We start from the raw sequence: 18,183 nt of genomic DNA, 5'->3' as shown, positions 1-18,183 counted from the left end.
TATAGGTTTATAGTTCTCAACATCAGCTGTATATTATAATCACCCAGGGAGCTTTAAAAAAACCCAGAATTCGCAGGACCTCACACCAATTATATCACAGTCTTTTAAGGAAGGACCCAGGCATCAGTATTTTTTAAATTTCCCCAAGTATAATAATTACAAAGTGCAGCCAAGTTTGAGAACTTCTGCTTTGGGTACAATGCAGGAAAAGGAACTGAAATAATGATATTAATGTTACTTTACTATGAGCAAAAGAATTGTGTTCATCTTTTTCCCTCCTATATCCCCAGGACCTAACAAAGTCTCTGTTACATAGTAGGTGCTCAGGAAATAATAAAAATTTTTAGTAAACTTTGGCCAATCCCTTAGAGAAATAGGCCTTATCAAATCTGGTTTCTACTTTGATCATTTTCATTTTGATTTTATTCATTGAATAAGAGCTCAATTTTCTATTTTTGTTTGTCAATGTAAACAATAAGGAAAAGTGAAATAATGGGCAATCCTACTGCAGTGATACAATTCAACTATCTTTGAGATGAAAGTAAGGAAATCATCTAGAGAGGAGACCCTTTGTAAACCAAAGACATGTCTGCTACATGACTCCACACATCTAGATGAAAATAAATAAAACGAAATGTTTAAGTATCTGGATGGGTCCTTCATCCCATTCAGCCAATATTTATAAAGTACTTACGTGGTGTCAAGCACTGTGATAGACTGTAGTATACCTTCTCAATGAGGGCTTTATGCTAGAATTAAACTTTAATACCCTGGGCATCTTTATATGTAATGAATTAATTTACTTCCTTTGCATATAGGAAGTATAGGTGTAGTTATGTGTTATCCCTGGAAGAACTGAGAAAATAGTCACTCAAATAATTATTTTTTGCTCTATAGTTCTGATAACAAACTCCATTTAAGAAAGGCTGCTACAAATTCCAGTTAAGTAGAGGGGAATGGAGTAATAAACAAAACACAGTATTTGCCTGTTAAAACAGGATTGTCCAATAAATCTTTCTCAATGATGGAATTGTTCTTTATCAGTGAGGTTCAAGAGGGTGGCCACTAGTCACATGAGGCTATTGAGTGCTTAAGATGTGGCCAGTGTATCTGAGAAATTACATTTTAAATTTTATTTAATATTATCAATTTAAATTCAAGTAGCCACATATGGTGAGTGGCTACCATATTAGACAATGCAGTTTTGGAATCACATATTCAAATGGAGGAGACTGGCATATAAATTGTCATAATCTGTGTGATACATGCTAACTGAGGTAAGCACAGAATACTATGAAAGCATCTATGAAAAGTAATGGCAGATGGCTGAGGTGCAGATTTCTAAGAGGAAATGACTTCTAGAATGAGACCTGAAGTACAAGAGATGGAATCTGGAAGGGCAGTGGAGAGAGAACTAAGCAGAAGGTTCAGGTGTGTGAGAAGACCCAAAGACAAGATGTCCAGCAAGAATGTGGAAAAGCTGTGGGAAAGAGGTACTTGATGAGTCTAGAGAGGAATGTTGGGCCAGGATCCAGGATACAAAAGGTTTTAGGTGTCATGATATTTTTAGGGCAATGGAAATCCAATGAAAAGTTTGAAACTGTGAATGATATGATCATATTTGTGGTTTAAAGAGATTTCCCTGGTTGCCACTTGGCAGTGTGGAGGGAAAAACTGGAGGCATGATGTAGTAGTCCAGATGAGAAATGAGGACGGTCTTAATTATAGTCACACAGAAAGTGGAGCGAAGTAGACATACTTGAAAACAGGAAGAAGAAACTTCAAAAGGATTTACCTGATTGACCGGCCATGACAGATGCAAAGAGAAAAGACAAAGATCACACCTTGGTTTCTGACTTGGGTAGATGATAGTCATATTTATTGAAAGGCAACATGGGATCATTTAGAAATTGTCTCTAAATTAAAAATTTCCCATCATATTAGATTATTTGCTACTCGTGGATCCTGAGGCTAGTTTTGATATATACTAATGAAAACAAATCATGACAGTATGCTCTTCCAAGAAATCAACACAAGTTCACAGTTGATGCAATCAATATTGCTTTTATTGGAAGTTCAGGAGACATAGGACAAAGTCTCAAAAAATGTCAATAAAGTCACATTTGGTGCTTGCCTACTCTTTAAAAAACCCTGTTTATTTATGAACTCATTTAATGAGAACTGTGTGAGATATGGCCAATAATCATTTTGAAAACAGGACGACCTGAGTCATGAGGAAGTCTAAGTCTGACAATGCCAGATATCTAAGTGAAAATTTACAACAGTCAAATATTCAGGTACTTCCAAACATCTAGATGTTTATCCTTAAGCAGACCCGGTTTAACTGACTCCTTCAAGACAATTGGATTTTGAATCTTTGTGTTTTTCTGGTGACTACTTTATTAATCATTACTAAATACCAACTGAATGCAAAGAGGCTGGTAAAGAAGAGTGAGATTTCCTCGTTCTGGCTTTTTATAGCCGAAGTATTCTTGAGTTAGTTATATGGGGAAGTGAGGATTACAATAGCAAATAACCATTGATATTTTCAAAAACATAAGGACTATTGAAACAGTCATATATAAATATTTACGCAGAAGCACTTATAAATACATACTGTGCACAAAATTGGTGAAGAAAACACTCATTACAAGATCTGATTTGTTTAGGTGAACTAAGAATTCCAAATAACTTAATATCATTGAAGACATTGTACACATAACTTGGACCATTAGGTGTCCTATGGGGATGGACCATTGACAATTTCTGGATCTAAAGATGTTAATTCATAGCTAGCTATTTTTCACATTAATGCGAGAAGCCAAAGAGGTGCAAAATTGATGCAATCTACCAGGTACAATGCTCCCAGATAACTCAGATAAAATGTTTTCATTGACCAAATTCAAGTTCATACTTCATGTAGACAGGGTGGAGTAGTTCAAGAGCCTCTCACATTAGACTGGAGGGCCCAGTTTCTGGATCTCACTCTGCTACACTCAAATGTGTGCTGTTCCATAAGTCACTCTAACTTTATGGATTTATCTCATCTACAGAAAAGGACATTGCAATAGATGACTTTTAAGCTCCTCCACCTCCATTTGTATTTCAATAATTTGAGATTGCATGCAGACCAAGGTAGAGAGTCTCATCAGTTTGGAAAAAAAAATCTGTATCTATCTATCTATCATCTATCTATCTATCTATCTATCTATCTATCTATCTATCTATCTATCTATCTATCTATCTATACATACATATATATTTAATACATATGTATTATACACACACACACACACACACACACACACACACACACACACACACCACGGGTACCAAAATTGTACACATTTTGAGAGATGTTATTTACGTATGACTTTTCGAAGTTGAATTGAATTATGGTAGCAATGTGTATGTACTACGATATTCGCTCAAAAGATGGTGTTAATCAAACCAATGCTAGCAGCATTCATTGTATTACAATTTTAATACAGTTTTTTTTCCCTTTCTTAAAATGTGCATACATTTTTTGGCACCATATTTTTTTTCAATTTTCTATCATAAAAATATAATCTATCAGTCTAGTGTAATTTAACCAGAAAACCAAAAAATGTGAGGGGATAGTTAAATGAAATAGCTATTTGTTTACCTAAAAAAAAATCAAAGAATATAATATAATGACATTGATTTCAATATTGTGACTAATGCTTTAAATATGAGCTTTACAATTGTGATTCTGAATGTGAACCCTGTATATGGCAGCTTCGCAAGTCACTTTACCTCATTAAACCTCAGTTTTATTATCTTTAAAATGGGGATAATAATAACTACTTTGCAGTTTAAGTGAGTCAATATAAAAAACGTTTAACATTTAATGCTAATTCAATATATACCAATTATTATTAACAGAAAAAAATCCCAAGTTCTCGTATTATTTACCAGTCATTCTCACTTGCTTTAATGGCAAAGAAATACAATTATTATTCTAGGTGATACCTGGGGTGGGAGAGAGGAAGTGTGTTTGTGGAATCTTTACCTTATATGTTCATACACATTGGCATTAAATGTCTGGAGTGAAGTCAACTAGATGTGTGCATCAATAATTCCCTAAAGTCACCATATAGATTACTTCCTCCTGGCTTTGCTTACATAATATTGCATCTGTCCAAAAGACTCTATTGTCTCCTTCCTTTCCATTTATCTAAATCTTTAACATCCTTTAAGAGTCATCTTATAATTTCTTCCTTAGGGAAACTTTCTTCCCTAAAGAGACCAGTTTTGCCCAGTTTAAGGTTACTTCCTCTGAGTATCTTATTTATATCATTTGTTTTGTTTTGGTTTTGGACTTATCTGTTGATCCAATTTGTTACTTATCTTTTCAAAAGTTTATGTACCTCTGTCTAACTAGATTTAAACTGTTTAGAGACAGTGACTATATCTCACAGAACCTAGGCTTGTTTAACAAAAAGAATGGTTGATTGGTTAGTGTCAGGTGGGATAATGTGGAATTTCTGTGCTGCATCATGACTTTCCACCATTATTTTATCTTTTGGATTGCCTCTGATTACTTTGTTATTTCAAGAGTACTTTATATTCTTTAGGTCACTCTTAAGATCAAACTCTGCATGTGGCTAAGAATCAATCTATTTATAACATTAACTTTGTTCCTTAAAATATTAACACAGTTGTGCAGTTTTCTATTTTAAAAATTGGTGCATTGATAAGCATATTTATACTAGGAAGACTTTTGAAAAAAATTAATGTCATGATGAATTTAAATACAAACAGAGAAATACACATGACAAAGGGACAGTTCTTGGCTTATTCAAAATCTAGATGTCATTAAGTTTTTCTGTTCCTTGAAAAGATTGCCTCTTGTTCTGAGAGTTCTATGGGCTGAAACTGCACCATTTGGGTATGCTGCTGAGCAGGAGAGGTGTCTTCAGATGATCGCTTTGTTTCAACTTCAGAGTTGGCTTGAGCGTCCATTGGTGCAGCACTCTCTGCAGTCTTTGGCCTTCACTGGGGAGACATCCCTGAGGGGGGGGGAAGCTATAAGACCAGCTGAAAGGAACATCAACACAACTAAAAAAATAATAGAACATGTCACAGAAAGTTATCACATTGAAACTTTAATAAAAATAAGTAAACGTAATGATGCTTTGGTGCCATGCTCTAACTACAAGTGAAATGCTGCATCACCAGAAAAGTGTAGTTCTTTTCATGTTTACCTCACTTAAGGATCAGAGGAGCAATGGTGTTGCTTGAGTGTGTGTGAGGGCATCGCACTAATCACTCAGGAAGAAAATATTCCATAAGATAAGCTTCAGGTTTATCCAACAGGCTACTTACTGAAATATGACACATAGGAAAACAAGAAAAGAACACAGAACATTAAGGACACATTCAAATTCAAAGACTAAATGCAAAATAAAATAATTGTGGATTCATAAGTGCTTTGCAATGCAGGAGTGAATGAAGTCACTAGAATTGTTAGGAATTAATGTTAGTTCCTTGTATTTGTAGTGCCTGGCTCAGAGCATGACACATGGTGCTCAGTGAAAGAAAGAACAAAAGGAAGGAAGGAAGGAAAGAAGGGAGGGAAGGAGGGAAGGAGAGAGGGAGAGAAAAGAAAGAAAAGACTCTGAAATGAAGAAGAGGCAGAGAGATAGAGTGTGCAGAGAGGAAAAGCAGCATGCGAGCATGTGCAAAGACTTAGAAGCCAGGGAAAGCACGTCTGCTTAATTCAGAAAGTGATTATATGTTGAGTGGTTGTAGAAAATGGAGTGGGGCAAATTTCAGGTGGTTTTGAAGATATTAAGATTCAATATGGGAAGTGTGGTGTGTTAAGATAACTATTGTAGGCTTTTGAAGGGAATATTAACATGATTGAAATAAATCAAGTGAAAAGGAAAACGTGAAACTCAAAGGTGTCAACCTAATGAGAAAAAACAAACCATACAGCAAAAAAATTAAATGAAGGCATAAGGACTAAAGAATATGGTCTCAAAATAGAAAGACAGGTATTTGTCTGGGTTTCTTGTGTGTTAATGTTGAAGAAAATGGCCTTGGAACTCAGATCTAGAATTTCCTTCCCTCACTGGGTAGCTTTTTTCATTCTTCAGCTCTTCCTCTTTTCTGTCACTGCTTTTCGTAAAAATGAACTTTATTCTTTACTGTTTTAGCATTGATGCAATAATATGATAGTAATACAGTACCTGAAGGTGGAATCAAATATAACTTTAAAGAGCAACTGTTTGTACAGATAGACTCTGGATTCAAGGGTTCTGGAGTTGTTCTTGTACATCTATTTTAAAATAGCTTCAGAAATTCTTAAAGCTGTAAGAGAATTTAGAGACCAACTAATCCAACCCACTCATTTTACAAATAAGGGTATTTGGGATTATTTGTATTAACGTTTCTTTTATTATACAAACGTTGTTATGAATGAAATATACTTTGCAGGTGGATTTTAATTTCACTAAACCCTTTATTGTCAGCCTCTTCATTAAGCTAGCACAATGGAGATGCATAATGAGTCAGGTACACCAAAAGGGATATGCTGCCACATATCACTGTTCTCTGCCCTAAGCACTTTGAATACGTTAAAGATTTTGGCTCTCTAGATGGCAGGTATAATATATTTTCCCCCTAAAACCTATAAAATAACTTAGTGTTAAATATTGTTAACAGGTACTGTTGTTCTGTTCTGACCAGATATGCAATAACTGGTCAAATATGAATAAGTAAGTATACATCTTACAGATTTTATAATTCATTATTTTGTGAACATAGACAGGGAGGGTGGGGTGCTAAGCTTTTCTCCACATGTATAAGACTCACTTGTGAATAAATTAAAATGCTATTGTGTTAAGGAAAGATGTTTCACACAATTTTCTGTGACTCCTTTGGGTAGCTTAATAATAGAAAGTCCTTGCATGCATGAGCAGATGAAAAGTAAACCAATGTATTGCTTTGGCGTATCTAGATAGATATAGCCCATACAAAACGTCTCTTTTATAATGTGGACCCAATTTTTAAAATGAATTTGAAGAATAAATAGTATAAATAAGTGAACCACTGTATTCGAGGTGTTTATTATGAGTTAAATGCTTAACAAATCAGCTTTTTGGGGGGCTTATGCCTACTTAATTGGAATGAGTAATCCCTTCTATCATCTCAACATGAGCCCCCTGTGGAATCCTTTTTGTCTCCTGAACGTATAAGCACCAGTTGAGACCTTTGCATTGCCTTACTTAGGCTCCCTCTGTGATCTGATTGTGATGATTCTCGGAATTTGCATCAGGAATATCTTCACATACTGAGCACATAGCAAGTGCCAACTGCCTGGCTGACCAATCAGCTCACTGCTGCTCTGCCTGGATTTTTCCTTAATAGCTAGATTTTCAACATTCAGCTCCTTGGAGGGGGAGTTTCTAATCCAAGGACACACCAGGTTGAGACACCAAAAGGGAAGTTACTGCATATGTGATCTACGGCACAGTTTCAGTTACTCATCATGTGCATGCAAAATGGAGGAAAAATAGAAAAGAAGCTGTTTATTATGGCTATGATTTTTGATTACTTAGATTAAATTAAAATTGTCTCTGCCTAAGGCCATTTCCCTAGCATTTTATCTTATTCTAATAAAGGAAATGGATTTCTTATGAATAATATTTACTATCCTAATATTTTCCATTACTTCGTTATCCAAAGTTAGGATGAAGATTAAACCAGTAAAGAGTAGTAAATATTTTACAAATTTAATGCAAAAGTCTTCACAATAGATAACCCTTTTAGAGATCATTAATTGCTAACATCTAGGTTACACACATTCATGCTTGCTTGAGAACATGGACCGTAAAGTCCTTTTATTCTTATATTAATTAAGGAGAAATTTTTTTTTTGACAGCTGATTTTAAAATATTCTTCTCAGAAGCCATTTCAAATGATGAGAAATGCCAAAGGGGGAAAAAAATCTCAAGTAGGCAACATGTAAAGCAACACAACTATATATGCACATTAGTATAATTACAAATTGCAAATTATATCGGATGTATCTAATATCTAATTTATTGAAAGCTGATTCCACTTGAGATTTCAATAATAGCATCAACATTTTGCAGGTGGCTCCTTCTGTAGGGTATCCAAAGCGAATTATTCCTCTAATGTGCTTATAACCCTCAAGTAAAAGCTGAAGTTCTTTCTCCATTGAAGGGCCAATAAACAATGAACACTGGGAATATTACCTTGATAGATAAAGCAAGGGGGAAATCTCCACCAAATATAATATTTAGCATGGTTATTTATTCTGTTCCTTCTGTACATCGTATCCTTACTTGCTTCAAGCAACAAGAAACAAACTTAAACAGGAGCCTCATTATAAAATGTGGGGGAGGCTTCATATAGCATATTCGGAAGCAATGATATTGAGAAGCTAAGCAGGTGAAAATTTCTTAGATGCTATTTTAGATCAATTGATAAAAGAAAAATGTGCATGTGAATGGCAAATTATATCTTTAATTGAAAAGAGACAGTACTACATTAAATTCCATTCTTGTAAAAATTATGATTAATTTGCCCTAAAGAGGGTACCAGATCAAAGCTCCATTTTGAGGAACAAGCTTTTGTGCTCATCTTTTTGTATGAATCAACCAATCATCAAATAACCAAATATATATTTGTGATCTTGGAAAATGAAACATATTATTCAAGTTGATTGGATCCATTTTCTTGTTTCCTCCATAAAGATATTTCTGCTAATTAGTCAGGGTTACTATTGAATTATTTAATTATCTGCACTTTTGTGCAATGAAATATGTTGTCATATCACATACTTTATCATGCTATTGCTGTTCATACTTAATGACGCCTCTGTAGTTAGCAGTTTCCTTTGTTCTGCTCAGTAAGTGGTTTTAGAAAGGGGGTGAGCCAGGAAGGACAAGCCTTGGGGTTTGTAAAATAAAATCATACATTCCTGGTGCACATGCAAAAACTTTATGTATTTACATGAATTCCTTTTTAGAAATTAAGTTGCAATTCCATTTGGAATGAGCTAAGAGGTACATGTCAGTGACTTCGAATGCAGCCAGTACAGTATGATGAGACCTTGATCTCTCAGTGTATTTCCATTGCAGTGCAATGATAAAACGACAATTTAATTTTTTTTAATCAGCAAGGAATGTCTTTAACAAGGAAGAAGTAAATTATGATAATTACTCTGAATGGTCGGATCCTTGAGCATTACTAATTAGCATTTATTGCTTGGATTATAGAACAATACATGTGAAACCGAACTGCGATTGCTCTTTTACGTGGAGAACTGAAAAAGGCAATGGAGCAAAGAGACGGTATCGTCAGCAGTCAGGTCAGTAGTTTATATCTCCTTGATAGTGTGCAGAATTCCTCACTTTTGAAATATACAAATGTGGTCCTTGATGTATTTAGCCCATTCATTTTTTGTGTTAGGCACATATTTACATATGCTATCACAGTCATGGGAGACTAATGAAAGGAGCAACATTTTGGCTATGATGTCATTTGGGGACAATTTTACCCATTGTGAGAGTTTAACAATAAAGAGCATAAAACTCATTTTTTCATAAAAGTATGAATTTTTCTGTAAGAATTTTGACTTAAAAAGGAAACAAAGGACTCAGTTCTTATTGAATAAAATTTTACATTCACCTTCCCACTTTCTCTTAGGAGGACAACAGTTTAAAATAATTCAGAAAAGACAACTGGTTTCTGGTTTAAGAGCCTTTTTTTTTTTTTTTAAATTAGGAATTCATAATAAAATAGATTCTGAATTTATAAATAAATTAGATATTAATCAACGGACCAACATCGGTCACGTAAATAAATGCCCTTCTTATAATTTGGCAACTTAAATTCCTAAATAACCTGGTGGGTAGGAGAGAAAGAGGAAAAATTAACCATTCATCATTCGCACTGCAGTCTCAGCGTTTTCCCCATACCTCATTATAGCAAATGATGAGAAAAGAACCTCATATAATATAAAGCCAGTACCACATACAGTCACTAGTCTTCCAAATACCTTTATGGATTCTCTACACTGATGCTAATTTTTAGTTTAAAAGAATAAGTTTGACTAAATCTGTGAAGAGATTAAACAGGCTGGTGATAAAAATTAATTCTGCTGAATGAGCAAGTTCATTTGGATTGCAGAGATGCAAATAAGATAATACTTTTCTTTTCCTTTGACATACAAGCGGATTAGTTTAGAATGTTAAATTTTGTTTTATTAGAATATATTAGCAGTGTTTTAATTAATACTAATCAAATATTTTCTTTCCCTGGGGCTTGATGTGTTCCTAACGCTTTCTAAATCATCTGTCTTTTATCCATCAGCTGCCCCCCCCACCAAATTACCAAAGCCTTTGTTACATTCTTCATAATTTTACTGTATTCAACAGAAAACTATGAGCTGTGTAGCTAAAGTTGTCTTGCCCATAATATTAATTCCCAAGTGCTGGATTTAAAATGAGTACTGTTCATGGGTACAGTTGATTTTTTTTAAAAGTGGCATTAGAGACTCGAAAATAAACATCTTCTGTGTTTTTCTTTTGGGGAAAAATGTTGCAAAAGGAGTTTAGGCTGGTTGGTATAACTTGGTTTTATTCTCACTAGAGCTTCCTAGAGCTGTTAAATTTCCCACTGCATTCGTTTTGAGCTGGTACTTCTTAGGAAACAGGCAAAAAAAGAATTAAAAAAGAAGGGGGAATCTAGTTAAAAATACGGTGAACCAGTATGCCCTGTGAATTGAATTTTAACTGTGTATTCCAAGGAGGTGCTGCATTGCATTTCACTCATTATGCCCTCCTTTTCTCTCTGCTTCCTGTCCTTCTGTGTCCGAAAGCTCCAGTTCACTTCTTTCTCTTTTCTTCCCCCAACGCACCCCCTCCAAATTCCCTGCCTTATTTTTTTTTTTTTTTTTTATCTGCCAAGCTGGATTTGCACTTTTAAAGATCAGTATCAATAATGCCCTGCTTGTTTCGGTTGCACTCTCCCTTTAAAAGACAGCCCCCTCTAATTGATGCGTCTGGGCTAGTCTAGACTGGTAGTGATTGAACCAACCACCAATTATGTTATTCATTTCACTGAACTTCACTGATGGGCTCGGTGAGGAAGAAGGGGTGTTGAGAAACCTAGCCTTACACTGAAGCAGTTCCCTGCTGAAATATAAAATCTTGTGTGTTGTTAAGCACTCCTAAATGCCTGTGTGATCAATTGTGTGATAGCAACCTCAGAACATGAGCAATCCACTTGGAAACACGTAAAAAAATGAAAGAATGCCTTGGAATACAAACTGTACCCCTTGTATTAAATTACTATCCTGTTATAATTTGAAATCACAGAAGAATTATATCTAGCATGTTTTTATTGACCCATGTATACATTTTCATAAAATGAACTGCAGATATATTTTGAATTCGAAAAGCACCAAATGTTTTACAAATATTTGATATGAATCATGTGGTAATATGTATCCATAAGTTACATAGATGCCTTTCCATAGTTTCCAAATACCTATGCATACAACCAGCTAAGATGGGGGAAAATCATTAATCCATTCTATAGAAACCAAAAGATGATTTAAAAATCAAATAACTTTTCTTTGAAGCACATTCAGACTATCAAAGGCTTGAAAGTAATATTTAAATATTACAACTACAAGAGCTTTCAACAAAAGGCATGGTGCAATTGTTGCACAGTTCATCTTCTCAATTCAGTTTTCTAATACAAAATGGTTTCTTGACTATGATTTGGAGTCAGTGACTAAAATTGCATTGAACACTTAAAAAAAAAAACAAAATAAAACAAAAAAACAGGGAAAGAACAGTTTCCTTAACCTTAGATTACAGGCATAAAACAAGGTTACAACCAACATACAGCCTTTAAATGAAGAAAGCATTTGAAGTCAAGATTGATTTAAGTATTTTTCCAAAAATAGAAGATAACTGTAGGCCCAAGAATACTAAAATCATTTAAATGAAATTGTATATTGGAATTTTTCACAACAAAGGAAAGGTAAGTTACTGTTTCTTTTCTCTAACTATGAGATATATCTAAATCACTGAAATTATTCTGTTACATAAAGTTAAAATTTCAGAAAACTACAAACTAGGCAATGCTAATAATTATCTTAAGAAAAAATAATTTTAAATGTATAGTTTAGTGTTATAAATAGCTACATTGGATTGAATTTAAATCCTGGTAAATGTTTTTCAAATGTTTAAATGAAGAATAATAGGCATAGATTACTCTTAAAGGATACAATAATTGTGTGAGTGCTATTTGTTTCCTTTTGCCATATATATTGGAAATACATGTTATATTGGAAATATATATATTATATTTCCAATCCCTATTATTTTTAAACTCATCATGTATGGCATTTTAAAACAGATGCCAAGCAAGGAGGCTATCTCTCTCCTTTTATTTTATTTTTTAAGATCTTGCAAAGAAATGCAAATTTAGTCTTTAGTAACACCATCAATTCCATCCTTCATGTAGAAAACAAGTGCAGAATATTTAGCCTATGGATATTTTAGCCGAAACTATTGCTTCACCCCATCTGTGTCCGTGTGTTCACTGTCTAGCCATAAATGATACATATGTGTGGACACTGAATATATAATATGTCCACATGCCCATTTTAATTGGGCACAATTTTAAGATTAACTGTTTTGTTTAAAAGTTGTAGGCATGGGGCACGCTGGGACTTCAGCTGATAGGTTCTGAGGTCAAGTAGCAGGTTCTGAGCTGTTCTTGTTATGCTCGGATAGCAATGCGTGTTGCTCTCAAGGAACAGGCCGTGGTAGACGAGTTCCACAAGCCTCAAGTACCAACAGTATACATGCACACACATAGTAGCCAAGAAGCTGTTACAACAGAATATATACCTACTTGAACAGAAACCTAACAGCTGCCACTTTCTGGTCACCTGATCCCATCTAACAATGAAAACCTCAGAGATGCACTTAATCACTTCACACAAACTTTCTTTTCTTTTGTTTTTGCTTTACAATAAAAGTTCCACCAAATTTCCAGGATGCTAAAGCACTACTCACAGCTCCCAAGAGCCTAACCCGTGGATTTAAACGGTAAACATCACAAGTTAGGGTCTCAGGGATTGAGAGGAGCGCAACAAATTGTTTCTTGAGACAAAGCAAAGCAAAATAAGAATGACAGGCAATTTCTGTTTCAGCTTCATAACTAAAAGGCAACAAACAGGTGGCAGGGTATTCCCTGACTCTCTAAGCTTCCTTGGTTCACAAGACTTAGATTTCGCTTAAATGTAGTAGATACATACACACATATGTAGTATCTGAGAGCTCATATACATACCTGAACATACAATCACGAGTATATCAGAGAAAACTCTTTGAAGCTTTAGGCAAAATTGTTTACTACAATGGAAAATAATATGAATAGACTCAGAAATGCTCATGTTTTTAAAATCATGGTCTACAATAAGGGTTAAGTGTCTCTTCAAAGCTTTAATTTACAACTAGCACAAATGACTGTAAAGAAAATAGGAGGCATCTCTTTCCCCGTGGGCTAGCATGCCACATGCAAAATCATAGAAATCAGATTTTTAGAAGGAGAAGACCAAGATGTAGGATTTGGAGGCTGTGAGAGTATAAATACGAATAGCGTTTTAAACTCACCCATTGGAAGTGGAGCAGGGCTGCAGCCTCTTGTCGCACCATTCCGAGCAAGGGGGGAAATGTGAGCTCTTAGTGCGCTAGCCTGGGCGAGGTGTTTCAATAGAGGACAGAGAACTGGGCGGGGAGGGGGAGGCGGGGGCAGAAGCAATACACCAGACCTAGAGACTGTGTAACTCTGTAGTTTATGCTTTGACGAGAGGAAAAAAAAGGCAGTTTTGGTGGGAGTGGAGGGAGGGACTGGGATTGATCAAATTTGGAAAATAGTTAAAAATGTGTGTGTGTATATATATATGTACACACACACACACACACACACACATATATGAGTAACCTTTCCAGAGCTGCTTTAAGAATGTTCTTCCGTTTTCCTTTCTCATGCACTTTGCCCGTCCCGCAAACCGGGCCTCCTGTGCATCAGTTGCGTGGCTGCAGCCAAGGCTAAGTGACCCGGAGCCAGCACCAGGCTGTCATTTGGTAGACGCGAAGTGGGAAGGGCGGATGCAAACTGGGGAGACACAGCTCCCCTGCCCCACTCCCGCCGCGGATCCTTTGAAGCTTTTTGCCAATATTTCAGCGAATCTGAAGTATATTTTCCCTCCATCTTCGCAGACAGCTACTGGTTCTGTACCTGATAGATAGTCATTTCTCCCCATCTGCCTGGAAGCTGTGCTTTCCTATGTGAAAGACGGCTCCTGTGTCGCCTCCAAAAATGAAACGAAAGGGAGGGGAAGTGGGTAGGTAGATGACTCTTTAAAAATTTTTTCTTCCCCTTTTCTTTCTTCTTCTATTCCAGTATGAGAAAGGTAAATGGCTGGCTAGTCAAAGAGAATAACAAAGCAGCCTCTGCAAGGAAGACTCTTGGAGGGGAACTCAAGCACTTAGTAAAAATGCTAAATATTTTGTATATCTATATATCTATATGCATCTAAAACCGTTAAAGCTCCAGACGCACCCCCTCCCCCCTTTCAAAATAGAATCATACCAGCAAGACAGCTAAATTATGTCTCTTTCCCCTCTGTACAGGGTCTATTCAGCATCCCCACCCCCACATCTTCAAGACAACTTTTTTTCTCACCTCTGTAGGTTCTTCTCAGGCACAATCCTCCATTCAGTTCAGTGTCTCTCCTTTTTCTCTCCCTTTCCCTTTCCTTTTCCTCTCAGAAAAGCTAGTCCGTCATCATTCTACCTAGTCTCTCTCTCTCTCTCTCTCTCTCTCTCTCTCTCTCTCTCTCTCTCTCTCTCTCTCTCTCTTTCTCTCTTCCCTCCCCTCTCCTTCTCGCCCTTTTTCTTTTACTATTAAAAAAAATAATAATAATGGCCCTTTCGACATAGCAGCATGAAGTGGCTGCCTTTGAGAAAGCACATTTAATCTTTACTGGCTCCCCTAGGCTTCAGTGAAGGAGAAGGCAAGAAAAAAAGGGGGGGGGGAGAAAAAAAGATTGTAAGGGAGGCTGCTGACGGACAGCAAGCATCAGGCACAAATCAGCGACAAGTTGCATTTTCCTAGACCACACTGCCCCCTTTCTTCTCAGCTCTCTCCCTAGGCTCCTGGAAAGCCTGAGTGTCTGGTTACAGGAGGCAATGGGTCTCCTTTGCCAACCACCGTGCAGATTCCTTGCATGCCTGCTTAAATCGCTGGCAGAATAAGGAATCAATATCCCCCTCTAATCACCTTTAGCTCCTCTATGCCCTCCCCCCTTTTCTGAGAATCTTTGGTTCCCTGCGTGCTCCCCCGCCCTGCCAGGATCCTACATACAAAGCTTGCAGTCCTGTCATTTCTCACTTCCCTCCATATCTTGGAGACAAGCCTCTCTTCTAATACCCTCTAGTGCTTGCTCCCTCTCTCTGTCGTAGTGTGTCTCATCCCTGACTCGCAGCATCAGATGCACTAAGGCATCTCCCTGACTACTAATGAGACCAAAAATATACCAGCAGGTCAGGGGGAAGACCAGACATTGTATTATACAAATACAAATTCAAAATCCCTCAGCCTGTTAGATGCAGAGATCAGGTATCACATTTTCTAAAAGGATAAAAAAGGGGAAAGGAGTGAAGAAGAGAAACCACAGTGCGGTTCTCTGCCTAATTGTTCTCCATCCCATGGTACTTAAAACACACGTACGTATGAGAACAGGTGATGTATTTTGTGAATCTTGATCAGTTTCTTTATGGAGAGAAAAATCAACAATGCCCAGATATTTCTTTGAAATCAGCATTTAGAGGGATAAAAAAAGCAATGGTTCAATCTGTATTTTAAATATGCAGACACTCTAGTCAGGCATGTGATGACTACAGTGCTAAAATTCTTTTTCCTTTCAGTGGCTGGGTTTTGCATGTTGACTATACTTGCCATATGTATTAATTTACCACCTACATTCCCTTGGATTTTGAAATGAACTCATCAGTCACTATAGCTCAGCCTAACCCTTTGCTTCTACTGCAGATGTTTTCCTTGTTCCTGAAGCATTTTGCTTCAGATGTCCATCAGATGTATACACACTTCATTGATTAGCCTAAAGTCCCTTGATAATGATAAGTGATAATTCAGATGACAAAAAGTGGCACAAGAAAAAATGAAATAGGTCTTGAGTTAAGGAAGCATCTTCTATCATTTCTGTCTGCATGTATTTTAAATGCTTGGCTACACAATGATCCTGTAAAATATGTATTGCCCGAAAACTAGGGTCTCTACCTATCTATACACACAGTGGGTATTTTGCCACGTTAACCCAATTTCCCTGGCTAGAATCATGAAGGCAACAGGCAGTGCTATATTAAGTATAATACTGGGTTCTGTACATAGCGAGGATGCAGATTTCCTCCAAGTCAATGTTTTTAAAAGATAGATTTTTTGTGCTCAACTCAGACATTGTGCTTTGTCTCTGACTGTGACACCTGCAGTAGCACGGCTGGATGCCAAGGAAAAGGAGAAGAAGAAAAAGCACAAGTGAAAAGGAGACTCAGAAAGAGGAAGAGGAAGAAGGAAAGGAGAGGAGAAGGAAGGAGAGAAGAGAGGACAGGGAAGGGGAGGAGAGAGGAGACGAGGGAGGCAGAACAAATGGAGGCAAAAAGAGAAAGACCTACAATTATAGTGTTGGATTTCATTAAATACATTTTTTTCTTTTTTGTCATTATTGGGAAGGAGAAAAAGATGGTTGGCAGGAGTTGGTGACTGGCTTAGAATCTTTTTCAGATTTGGCTAAGGTGTTTGCCCTAGACTGATGGAGAAAAAGAAACATGCTAGAATAATCATAAAGGGTGGAGCTGTCAAAAAAAAAAAAAAAAAAAAAACACAGAAAACAACACTTTGACTCACTGGGTGCCTCCCTGTAATGCCCAAATGAATCATTCCTAAGCAGAATCATCAATTGTCTTAGTGTACTTGTATATGAAGCCCAGACTATGGGAATCATTACTACATTTATCTTCAAAAAGGAAAGATAAACAGAGAATGAAATTTACTGAGACTCTCCTAAACCTTTATGTATTTGCAATAATAGTTCAGCATGATTTTCCAATACTAAACTGATTTGTCCCATCTGTATTCACTATGCTTACAAAAATATACAAATATATGAGTTATGAAAGTTTTGCTATGAACACATCATTTTCTCTATACAACTCAGTGATGTCTTTGGAGGATACTTATTTCAAGCAGTTAACACCTGACCCCAATTTCTGTGGGTAATTAGTGAGCTAGATAACCACACAAAGTGGGTAATTATTTAGTACCCAAGGGTATGCTAAAAGTGGGTAGTGGTTTTGTTAACAAAAGCACATCTCTAATTATTGTATCCATGATGGGTGTTTTAAAAATACCAGTTACTACATCAACTGAACCATAATAAATAAGTGAACCGTTGTGCTGTCCTTAGCATATCCATATGTATATACTATCATTGCTAATGATATTTCGCTCTCTTGTATAGCGTGTTGTGAAAATTAATTAGTTAACATCTGTAAGGCTCTCAGCGATGAAATGTGCTAGAGAGCTTCTAAATACAGTATTATTATTATTATTATTATTATTATTATCATCATCATCATCATCTTGGCTAATAATCCCAAGATGGAAGAAGTTAGGGAGCACATGCAACTGTCTGGTTTACATCTTGGTTTGAAAATATGCTGAGGTCACAAATATAATCAGTTTAATTATGGGGAATGGTTTCCTACCCGATCGAGTCTAATGCAGGCTATAATAGAAAGGAAAGGTAGATGCTAATTCCTTGACAGCTGGCTCAGGATAGATCTGAGGAGTCAGGATAGGAGATGAGGAGAGGGAGGAACAGAAGGAAGGAGTCAGTGAGGGCCAGGAAGCTGAATCAGCTGGACCACACCCTCATTTCAAAGTCTATCCTTCCCTTTGATGAGCAGCAAATAAGCACAAAAATCCCCAAAGACATCCATGCAAGCCCTGGGACAAATTATTCATAATTACAATCAATCAGCCAGTTATATATTATTTTTTCTGGAGAAGAACAATCAGTAC

The 18,183-nt window shown here is 36.4% G+C and overlaps 1 pseudogene; it reads right to left on the bottom strand.

Annotated features, from left to right (window-relative positions):
- The window catches only part of LOC117017587 (eukaryotic translation initiation factor 4B-like), a 112,808-nt pseudogene extending 97,730 nt beyond the window's left edge, over positions 1 to 15,078 (bottom strand).
- Between the last annotated feature and the right edge of the window lie 3,105 nt (positions 15,079 to 18,183).

Source organism: Rhinolophus ferrumequinum, chromosome 25 (genome assembly GCF_004115265.2).
Source record: "Rhinolophus ferrumequinum isolate MPI-CBG mRhiFer1 chromosome 25, mRhiFer1_v1.p, whole genome shotgun sequence".
Lineage (NCBI taxonomy): Eukaryota > Metazoa > Chordata > Mammalia > Chiroptera > Rhinolophidae > Rhinolophus > Rhinolophus ferrumequinum.
This window is presented reverse-complemented; position numbering and strand designations above follow the sequence as displayed.